The 12,110-nt window shown below is 38.8% G+C and overlaps 1 protein-coding gene across 8 annotated transcripts in view; it reads right to left on the reverse strand.

Moving 5' to 3' along the window:
- SUPT3H (SPT3 homolog, SAGA and STAGA complex component) overlaps positions 1-12,110 on the reverse strand; it is a 441,549-nt gene that overhangs the window by 70,336 nt on the left and 359,103 nt on the right. The gene's annotated exons all lie outside the window — the stretch shown is intronic.

Raw genomic sequence — 12,110 nt, forward strand, 5'->3', positions numbered from 1 at the left:
CAACTGGGCCTGTGCGCCACGGCTGCTGAGCCTGTGCTCTAGAGCCCCTGTTCCACAACAAAGAGAAGCCACCACAATGAGAAGCCCACACACAGCAACAAAGAGCAGCCCTCACTCTCCACAACTAGAGAAAGCCCGCATGCAGCAACAAAGACCCAATGCAGCCAAAAATAATAAATTAAAAAAAATAACATATATGTAAACAAGATTAGTTTCTGTGATAAAAAATAACAGCTGTGAGGATTGGATGTTTTATATATATTATCTAATTTCCTAAAGCCACTCTGCAAAATGATGGAAGAGTGATGTTAAAAGATAATCCTTGGGCTTCCCTGGTGGTGCAGTGGTTGAGAATCTGCCTGCCAATGCAGGGGACATGGGTTCGAGCCCTGGTCTGGGAAGATCCCACATGCCGCGGAGCAGCTAGCCCTGTGAGCCACTATTACTGAGCCTGCGCGTCTGGAGCCTGTGCTCCGCAACAAGAGAGGCCGCGATAATGAGAGGCCCGCGCACCGTGATGAGGAGTGGCCCCCACTTGCCGCAACTAGAGAAAGCCCTCGCACAGAAACGAAGACCCAACACAGCCGTAAATAAATAAATAAAATTAAAAAAAAAAAAGATAATCCTTGCAGCCTTACAACCGATAGCAAAATTCCTTCTTATTGGTTGAGTATGTGGAGCTTTGTTCCTCATTGCTGATCAAGGTGCAGAGTGCAAAGGTCAGTCAATTAAACAGGTATATGTTAGCTCTGATTATGGCTCCAACATGATGCTAGGAGCTGAGCTTCATACTTTGCCAATACCTAAGAATTCTTCAATATGATTGGTACATAACTACCCATTGAGCAAATTAATTTTAAAATAGATTCTGCTGATGAGATAACTTGGGCATTATTTTGCCTTAGATTCCAGAGGAATCAATGATTAATGCTGGATAGTAATAATGAAGCAACCATATCATTCTTTTTACTGCCCTGCAGTGATCTATAAACTGTTTAATCAAAGGTAGTGGAGTATCCACATTTATAGGGTATACCAAGTTCAGGGGGCCTAAAACTGATCAGGGAGATTAAGATTGGACTTTGTCCATTGGAAGGTTGTTCTCTCTTCAGACCATCATTTCATCCATCTGTCCATCCATTCATCCTTCTTTTATGTTGAGCTCCAATTAAGCAAAAAGCATTGTACTTTACTGAGGGAGATACAAGATGGTTAAAATATGGTCCCTTGGTCTGCTGGGGATAGGTCCTCAGTAGGTTTTGATCAGACTGGGAAATACAAAGTATCTTGGAGGAAAGTAGGTCAAAGTTTAGAATTTGGCTCTAAAGGAGAAAACATTTCAGAGAGAGTCAAGGAAATAAGAAAGAGATGGGACTTGACTCTTTCTACCATGCCCTGAATCACCAGGAGCTCCCTGGGCTTAGATCTTTCCAAGTCTGGAAAGGTTTCCTCCTCTAGACCCCAACCCCTAAAAGTATGGGTGTACAGAAGCTGTCTCGAGATTAAAGTGGAGACAGTGACAAAATTCTTCCAAGCAAGTGTGAGAAATACTGCTACCAAAATTAGAAAGGGCCTCAGAGAGTTTGTTCATATAATATAGTATTTCTCTTTCCACGATGGAGAAATAAAGAAAAATTTTCAATTTAAGTTGGAAGAAAAGTGTGTAAGGATTAGATACTGGAATAACCTGGGAAATAGAGATTTCACAGCTTAATATTTAGGAGGTTTTTGGAAACAGTATAAATTCTCATTTATCTTGAATAACTTAAGTAAGATCCTACTGAAATGGACTGAGAGAACACACCAAGACCATACTAGTTACTAAACCTAAAGTATCATCACCAAACAATTTTGTTGAATTATGAATCCTTTCACCTAGATATCTGAAGTCAAATCTTCACATGGGTACAAAAAATATTTTTAAGAGAAGTCAATGACTCTCCTAGTAGAAGTTTAGGAATCAGTGAAAGCAGGAGTAGGAACTTTTCTAGGTAAGGGTCCTTCCCTGATCCTCAAGTTGGAAACATAATTAAAATCAGTTTGCAATGTACTATATATTTGATTCTTTCCTTTCAATCTAAATCTTCCAACCTCTCTAAGCTCTCATTCCTGGAAAAGCTTTTGGCAGTCACTTTTTGCAACCCACAATTTCTGTAGCTTTTCATCTTTTTACCATACTCTTTCTGCATCTAAGCCTCACTTCCCATATGTGGTCAGTAATGCCACCACCACCGGAAGTAAAATGGTCCTCAGCATGGGCCTGTTTGCCCACACAAGGGCAGCAATATGGAGCAGGAAAGGAGTCCAGCGGTCATGAATCTCAAGGTGCTCTGAAACTATCAAGAACACGTTATTACCCATTTTATACATGTGAAACTGGACACAAAAACAGTAGGAATTCTCTGAAGGCTACAAAGAAAGCCAATCAGTGGGTGTGGGTCTCCACCCCAAACTCACATATCAGATTGGGCCTCCCTCTGCAGTTCTCAGAAGGGCACTGTTGGGAAACTAGCCTTGTCATCTCTACTCGAGTTTTGTTCAGATGATAATCATTTTAAAAGAAAACACTGTGTTTGCATTTTCATGTTCTATATTTTAGGCACAGTGCTAGGAGCTTTCAAGTGTTATTACTAAATATTGATATTTGCTAAAAATCGCTTATTTTTTACAAATGATTAAACTGAGGCTCAGGCAAGTCATCTGACTCTAACCATCAAAGACAGTAGAATGTTAAATAGTGATTTACATGAAACAGTATCAGTGAAATTTTTGGTTCATTTAAAACAATCTTTTAATATTTATTTATTTAGGATACTAATAATCATGCTATCTTCTAGGTTGTTGTAATGATTAAATGATATCATACATTTAACACCCTTAGAAGACAATCTTTTAATTTATATTTAAAAAATAAATTTATTTATTTATTTTTGGCGGCGTTGGGTCTTCGTTGCTGTGCGTGGGCTTTCTCTAGCTGTGGCGAGCAGGGGCTACTCTTCGTTGCGGTGCGCGGGCTTCTCATTGCTGTGGCTTCTCTTGTTGCAGAGCACAGGCTCTAGGCGCGCAGGCTTCAGTAGTTGTGGCTCGCGGGCTCTAGAGCACAGGCTCACTAGTTGTGGTGCACAGGCTTAAGTTGCTCTGCGGCATGTGGGGTCTTCCCGGACTAGGGCTCGAACCCGTGTCCTCTGCACTGGCAGAGTGAATCTTAACCACTGCACCACCGGGGAAGTCCCAAGACAATCTTTTTAAATGAGACTATATATATGTGTATGTGTATACATACACATACATATATAAATTACACCTATCTAAAACACTATATATACACACATGTATATTTTTTAATCAAAGCGACATGTTAATGGAAATACATTGCTCACATATCTGGTGCTGATTTCTTAACAACCGTAGTCCCCCATGTCTCTGAAAAGCATGCCAGGAGGATGACTGACTAAGCTGTGCAAATGTGACTGACACACTCCTGAGACATCTTTCACCTTGGCAGAACACAGGGAGCCCCGCACAAAGTTTTAGAAGTATAAATGAAGACTCCTGAGTGTTTTGGAATATATACCTCCAGGCTTGGTGGGACCACAGCAAAGTAGCCTAGAAGCTCTATCCTTTGCTTCCAGTAGTTTGTGAACTATGACACTGAGATCTGTGTAATCCAAGTATTTGAAATGCTTCCACATCATTTCAAGTACAATCATGAAATTTAAAAATACTCCCCTATCACCACATGGAACAGAAAAAGAGCAGCTCTTTGCAAAGCTTTTTTAAGTGAGCTATTTGCATGTCTAAAAGCTATTTAAAAAATTCTATCAGTATTGCTTTGCTCTGTCAGCACAGTACTGGCTTCCTAGTCAGCAAATTCACCGTAAGTATTAAGGTTACCCCCTGTGGTGATAGCTGGTAACCTGCAAGATCAAGTTAAACAGCATGGTCAGTGACCAAAGAACTCCTGGAAAATTAGTTCAAAATGATGCATCATTTTGTCAAACATTCTTAAGAATTAGCTTTTCAGGATGTCTCTTCAGAAACATGAAACCCCTCGAAACCACTACCACAAATAGCCAACATTTAAAATAACTGCCAAGCCACCTGCTTTTCTCCAGGAAACATCATAAAACTCACAAGTTAGCAAAAGACTTTACAAAGTCTCAGTCTTTCTGATGAAGTTTACTTATTTTGTTTGAGAGACTTTATTTCCTCTTTTCGGAGCAATGAAAAGTCCTCACATCAGATTCAGTTCAAGGCACAGACTTATGTGTAAAAGAAGGTCTCAGAACAGAAGGGGATGCTAAAGAACACTTCTTTGTCACTTTGGTCTTGGCACAGTGTTTCAGATGGTATTCATTTGGAATAAAGAGATCGACGACATAACATGCCCAATCCTCCTCTATAAGTGGCTTTGCTAGAAGTGGGTAAGGGCAGAAAAACATAAATTCATCTGTCTGTAGGCAACCCAAAACATACCGACTCGTCTTGGAGTAATTTAACCAGTAAGATGATTTAGAGGACAGTTCAGTGGCACCATTTTTGGAAAGTAAAAGCTTAGGAGAAGGAACATAAATCAAAGGTGACTGGCAGGTAAAGGATATATGCAGCAATCAGCCAAACCACGTGCACACTGGCACAAATTCAATAAGATCATTTATAAAATTTTTAAGTCAGGAGTACACAAAAGGGGGTCTGGTGCTAACTAAATCCACAGATAGCTTACATGCCACTGAAATAAACACTTCCAGATGCGGGTGTACAAAAACCTTTCACAGAAAGAAATGTTTTCTTTCATAAATCTGAAGGAGGGAGTCATGGCAGGGAAGGGTAGAAAGTCTGAAATTGAGACTGTGCTTCTTACAGATGGACGTGTTGTTGAGGAGGGAGTGTAGGGTGAGGATGAACTGCGCACAGCGCGTCTCCATTTAGAAGCCTCGCTACCATCAGTAAGACTGGATTTCTGTTAAAACAAGGGAAAAATGCTAATGACATATCATTTCATCAGTCCTCCAAAATCTGGTGACTGAGTCAGTGTTGCTCCCATTACTTCCCTTAGAGTTTCTTTTTTGGGGGTGGGGGTGGGGAAGAGATACTGGGTTCACACAGAGATGAAAGCCACTAATCAAAGTTTAGAAAAAAGATGCTTTGGAACTTACACCAGCACAAAGCTATTGGAGGCATGGCTTTAATGATGAAAATATTTGCAAAATCTGGCTAGCTTAGAGTCATCTTTCAGGAATGCGTGACCAAATTCATTAATGGATTAGAAAGTCAATTTGCTCATCCAAACAGCATAATAATTTGTGGGACTTTCTGGTCATATATCTAAACACTCCCAGAAGTTCAAACAGAAAGCTAGAATGTCTGTGTTTGTTTCCTTTTTTAGGTTCAGGTGAACTATGCATTGAGCTTTCCCCCCTTCCCCCAAGGAAATTTCCCCGTTGAAATTAGTTTTCTTGTTGAATCTTTAAACTTCATGCAAATTCTCTGTAAGCATCTGAGTAATAACTTTATTCTTGAGACTACTTCTAATTATCTGTTTTATGCATTGACCCAAATGACCAACTTGTCATCTATTATTCGTCTTTCGTTCAGGATCTTGTTCTACTTTTTCTTTAAGCCAAGTATCTCTTGAATACATTCCGTCTTCTCTGGTCTCAACGTCACTGCCTCAGCAGAGGCTTTTCTGCCCTCTTGCCTGCAATACTGCAGCGGTCACCCGACTGATGACTCTGCCGATTACATCTCCTAACTCCAGTCCCTCCTCCAACCCATCAGCTGAGTTATTTTTTTAGAATACAAATTTGTTCATATCAATCCCTTGTTCAAAAACTCTAAAATCACTCCTTGAAGGCTGTATCCGTTGTTTAAAAAGAAATTTTCCAAACTAAATCTTACTGAAAACTCAATATTTATCAGAGATAAAAATTGATCTGTATTAATTAGGGAAAACTCTTTATTATTTTGCAGAATACCTGTAAAATAAGTCAGGGTTTCTGCAGAGCACGGTTAGATAACTGCTGGCCTACGTCATGAAGGCCATGTGACTCGAAGTCCTTCTCACACTGTCATCAGCCTCCCTTTGATGCTTCTCCTCCTCTCGATGGACTCCTCGGTTCCTCACCTTGGCCCAAACAGCCACTCTGCTTTCCTACATTTTCCCCCCGATTTTATTCCTGCTCTTCTTTCTGCCTGAATTATTTTTTTGCAATTCTCACTCATTTCCCTCACCTCTGTCTCATAAACTCAGTTCAAATGTTAGTGATCTGAGGAAGCTTCCTTGACTTCCTCAGACAGATCTCGGTCTCCGCTGCGCCAGAAGCACTGTGTCCCGCACCCCCGCAGTTACAGTGCCAACCACACGGCAGTGCTTACATACACATCTCCTTCACTAGACTGGAACACCCAGCTACTCATCTCCTTTTCCCATAGCCCGCTTTCAACAGATTTCTAAAACAACGCCTGGCAATTGTTCATTGAATTAATCAACGGAGATACCAGAGCTGTAAGGATCTTAGGCCACGTACGGATGTCACTACTGGTCCTTCCACTTCTAAATCAGGTCTACTTCAATCTTACCAATGAAGATTCTGCCAAATGGACTGTCATTACCTAGTCCAAACTCAGAAAGCAAGTGCTATCCTTTGTATGTGAAGGGCGCCTCCATCCTCTCAGGAAGGCACGTACTTTGAATTGTTTCTCGGCAGTTGCAGGTGACAGACTGACTTAGAGCAGTACAGTCTTGCCCTGCCTCCTTATTCATCTTTTTCTCTTAATCATTTGTGAGCTGGTTGTGTGGGTGAAAGATACTGCGCCACCAAAAACGGAAGTGTCGTTAGTTTACCCACATGAGGATCAATCCCTAATGCTGTCTTCTTTAGACAGTGGCTTCAGAGAAAAGCACCGTGTGGAGCCTAGGCTGGTTTTCTCCCTCCTCTCCCCTCCTCTCCTCTCCTCTCTTTTTTCTCCTCTTCTCCCCCACCATCCCCTCCCCCCTTTTTTTAAACACCAAAAGTTTGCTTCAATGACCAATGTGGTCAACTATAACTTATTTACTTATTAGGCTCTTACCTAATTAGTCCAGAATATGAGAGTGGGTGTTTTAGGTTAGATCAGGAATGTAGAATTAAATCGGAGCCAGAAATATAGTCTCTAACTTCTCTCCTGGAAACTATAAAATCTGCACAAGTGTTTGAATTGGAATCGACAGGAACCTGTAGGCCAGGCTGTGAGCTTCAGGAGCCAGAGAGGTAACTCAGATACTCCTTCCCTGGTACTTCCAGCAGCGGCACAGCTGCCCAACTGTCACCTTGAATGCACCTGGGCCAATTCAGACACTGACACTGGGCTCTGCCCTAGTGACCTCTGAGAACTAATCAGCCAAAATATTTCCAGATCTGGAGAGCCTACTCCACATTTTGGGTATATGCCCAGAACTGCAAATGCACTCCAATCAGGTGGGAGAGCCTATCCAGGTGCCAGGGCAAGAATTAACATCTGACTGACATATGGGCTATGAATTTTCTCTTCTCACAGCTTGGGGTCATGCAGAGGTGGTGTGTGGGAGTGGAATATTTGATCTGCACATACATAGCCTAGGGGATTTGGTTTAAATCAAATCATAATTAAAACACCAGTCAGGAAAACAAGGCATAATTATTTTTTTCCTGCGTTTTTTTTTTCCTACCTTGGATACAGCCTTAAATATATGTTGGGCACAATAACAGCTAGGTATCAGTTTCGTTTTTGGAAGGTGTAAACTTTCCACTTAAAACAATCCACTTATTATGTTGTAGGATTAACTCTGCAACTACATCAGTAAATTAAATGACAGTTCAATGATTATATTTGTGTGACTGAAGTGTATAACACTATTTAAGAAATCATCAAAAAGTAAATCATCTCCAGTTCAACAGGCTCTCCTCATGGCTGTTTGGAGGGAATTTCTGTCACACTATCAATAAAACAGTACGCAAATGTTTCACTTAAACAAAACATGCTTATGACGGTTAGATGTTTCTGGCAATGGTTAATAAAGAATCTATCCCAATAAAACCATTGTGTTCTTTCCTAATATTCATTTAGTTTAGATATAAAATGTTAATTGAAAAATTTTAATGGTATTTTTGCTAGGTGAACCTGACCAATGTAATGAGTTTATGTCTAACTCAGTGTTTACAATCTTATTTATAGACTTAAAAGGAAAATTTCTTGCCATTTGCAGAGCATAATTTTTAAGTTTAGAAATATCTCAGCTTAGTTTAGTTCCTCCCAACTAATCTTCTTGCTGCTTTCATGAATTTGTGAGTTAAAAGAGTCCTGTGATTTTTTTTTTTTTTAAGAAAAAACAATTTCCTTTCGGGAGTCACTCAAAATATTTTTCTATTCTATCTTCATTCCCTCAGAAGACTGCAAAAACCTAGAAACCATAATAACACATTCAAATCTCAAGATGTGGTCCTTTTAGAATATTCTGCTCAAAAAGTTTCTCTTAGTTGTCAACTACTCCTTTCCTTGTACTCATGTTCAAATTCCTCTGTTCTCCACGATACAGCCTGCCGTTAACAATGAATAGAGATATGTTACCTTCTTGAACAACTTCAAATTCATGTCCCCCATTAGAGAACACTGATTGGTTCCTTTTCAAATTATATTCCTGAAAATTCTAGGACTCTCTGCAGGACTTTTAGGGGCCTCACAGACGTTTGACGAGAATGTCCATTTCCAATTTTTTGTGCTACTTGAAATAAAGGTTCTGTCATCTTGTGTTTTATATTGAACTTCCTGTAAATGTTTTGTTGTTTAGGAAATGATGTTTTGGAATTCTGGCCTGTTAGTTTTGTTTTTTGGTATTTAAAGCAGCCCAAATAAATCCTCTATGTAAAACTGTGCAAGTGAGTACGTCACCTTAGAGTGTATAGCCCATGCTGAACTGAATGTGAGGTCCTTACTGCTGATACAAAAGTGAAGGCAGAAAAAAGCAAAATGTGTTTGAATAGTCCCTGTTTACTGAAGAGACAAACCAGCTGTTAATAACATCATAATTTTTAAAAGCGGAACTGGATAACTCTTTGTAAACAAATTCACTGTCCCAATTTAAGGTGTTGCTGCAAAAGTTCAAATGACATAAGATCTCTCTTCCCTTCTCCCTGCATTCTGCCTGATGATTAAAAAACATTAACTAGGGCTTCCCTGGTGGCGCAGTGGTTGAGAGTCCGCCTGCTGATGCAGGGGACACGGGTTCGTGCCCCGGTCTGGGAGGATCCCGCGTGCCGCGGAGCGGCTGGGCCCGTGAGCCATGGCCGCTGAGCCTGCGCGTCCGGAGCCTGTGCTCCGCAACGGGAGAGGCCACAACAGTGAGAGGCCCGCATACCGCAAAAAAAAAAAAAAAAAAAAAAAAAAAAAAAAAAAAAACAAAAAACATTAACTAAACAGTTTCACAATGTAACATGATTATGCCAACACAGAATTATGATGCTGTGCTTACAACAGCAGAAAAAAGTATCAGTAATGAATTCAGCAAATTTGGATTCCACAGGCAAAGCAAAATAAACATGACCCTGAAACTTTAAACAAGTATTTTTCAGGGAAGGATTTTCAGGTGACTGAGATTTTCTTTATGACATCTTTGAATAGCTTATAGTGTTTTTACGATACCTTAAAATATTTCCAGAAAACCATGAAGAATTATATACTGGATAAGAAATCCATATATTGATGCCCTTTAAACATTATCAGTTTAAAAATGTGAGCACTTGTTAGATACTGTTAGTGAAACAACTTTTGAGCAAAAAATTCTTACTATTTCTCTTTTGAGCCAAGACTATTGGAGGTCTGTGTAGATCGTTATTAAAAACTGCTATATCTGTGAATGAAAACTTCTCAAATAAAGAGAAGTGTGTAAATAAAATAAAATATGGAAATAAAGTGGATACTGTGATGAATATAACATTACATCATAACTTTGATTTTCAAACACCTTCACTATTCTTATTGAATGAGATTTTAAGAGTGGATCTTCTACATACAGAGTTGCTGGAATATTTGATAAAGAAACCCTTCTCTTATGGAGGTTTAATACCTCTTGCAACACTTGTCTTCTACGCAATGTAGTTTAGGAAATGCTATCTCACATTTTCAGGATAAGACTGCTTAAACAGTTAAGAATAGAGGCCAGTATGCAAAGATGGAGTTTAATGAGGAGGATTAGTGAGAATTCATTGAAGCCTGTGGTCCCAGTTAACCACAGAGTATTTAGCTCCTGTCCACAGATAGAGCTCTGGTACTTACAATGTAACCTTAAGCTGGTTACTTGATTTTTCTCTAAATATCCGTTTTCTCATCTACAAAGTGGGGATAACAACACTCATCTTGCTGTGTTGTAAGAATAACACAATGCAGGTGAAAAGTTTCTTTAAAAATATTATAAAAGTTATTATTTGATCACCCAACACTTTTCTTGGATTCTAATGATTTTCTCTCCCAATTTCTTCTAATGTTTTTATTACCACATTTCAAACATTTTCTCCCTAATTCTAAATTGAACACTGTGTTAGTTGAACCATATAAAATTTCTGATACTCAACTGTTTATGACCTAGGGATGCTGTTATTTTATAATTTGACAGAATACGTTTTGTAATTGTAATTTCCGTCTCACCTTATTTTAAAATTAAAAACAATTAAATTAAAATATTTACATTTTTTTCTAGAGAAGGCCCACTTTTAGGTTATTCTTATATGATAAATATACCACGTTAATTTTTTTTCTGAGAACCAGTGGCCCATTAACTATGAAAAAGTAATTGGTTCCAACCTATAACGACAGACTTAGTACTTCCAAAAAATTTATTGAGAAATTCTTACTTCCAGTAAAAAACAAAATTCTTAAAAAATATTTAAGAATTCATACCCAGTTTCTACTTGGTATTTACATTTGAAGAGTACTCTAATATTTTGTGACATTTAATTTTCCAGGTTGAACACATAAAATGCAGACAAAATCTAATGCACTCAAGACATAAGAATTATTCATGAATGTGAAATTCTAGACCAAAATAGTCAAAGCAATCTGCTATGCCACTTTTGTTTTTAAAAGTTTAATGTGAGGGATTCTTAAAGGAAATTTTTTTATTTTGATCCTTATTTGTCTATTGTGAACACTTCTGAAGGACCAATGATATGAGAGCATCCCTAGCACCCCTAATAGACATATATACATCAAGCTAAATGGCCACAGTGGAAGAGCAGTCAGCTGAGAGTCAGGAGGCTGGATTCCAGGGTCAGCCCCGGCATTCACTTACAAGGTGCCACTGGGTACAAGGCAAAGCATCTCTGAGACTGAGTTTAACTGATTTTCTCAAGTCTTAGCCAGCTTTAAAATACTTAGCCAGCTGTCTCACAATTTAATACAGTTGAGTGGATTTTGAAGCCACTCACTTTTAGGGATGCATTTAAGGTACCATTTAGATGAATGACCATCCTTAAATGAGAAATTTTATTGTTTTGCTATTCTACTTCAATAGAAAGACACCTGATAATATGTAAGCTTAGGGGGGGTGAGATATTTTTCTACTGTGAATATCACTCAGGAGAAACTAAAATATATTTAGGCATTACACACGGGATTATGTCATCCCATTTGGTGTACACAGTTTGCTTTCTCTGGCTTTCAAAATTATAGACCCGGTTTTCTATCAGCCATTTCCAGCACTTCTCGCTGAGCGCTGGGATTGGGCTTCAGAGTAGGTAACCATGGGCACCACCCACTGCTTGTACACAGCAAGGATCTAGATAAAACACATGTCTGACCATCTTCTTCATGATAGACAACACAGTCCACTGGGTTACTCTTTGGGGGTATTTTCTCTGAGAGAAAAAACAAAATGCTCTAACTATAAAAGTCTACTTCATTCTCAAAATTTTTAAATGCTCTTTCCTTCTAGACCCACATAATTATAAGAATTAAAAAAAAAAACCATTGCCAAAAGCATTTGAATTTTTAGGCTGCAAGAAAGTACTCTTCAGTTAAATAATTAAATTCAATTAAAACAATTAAATACCAGTTAACTGTCTAATAGGACAATTCATTTAAAGCTTTCGCTAAACATT

Source organism: Mesoplodon bidens, assembly GCF_964165515.1.
Source record: "Mesoplodon bidens genome assembly, chromosome: 10".
NCBI lineage: Eukaryota > Metazoa > Chordata > Mammalia > Artiodactyla > Ziphiidae > Mesoplodon > Mesoplodon bidens.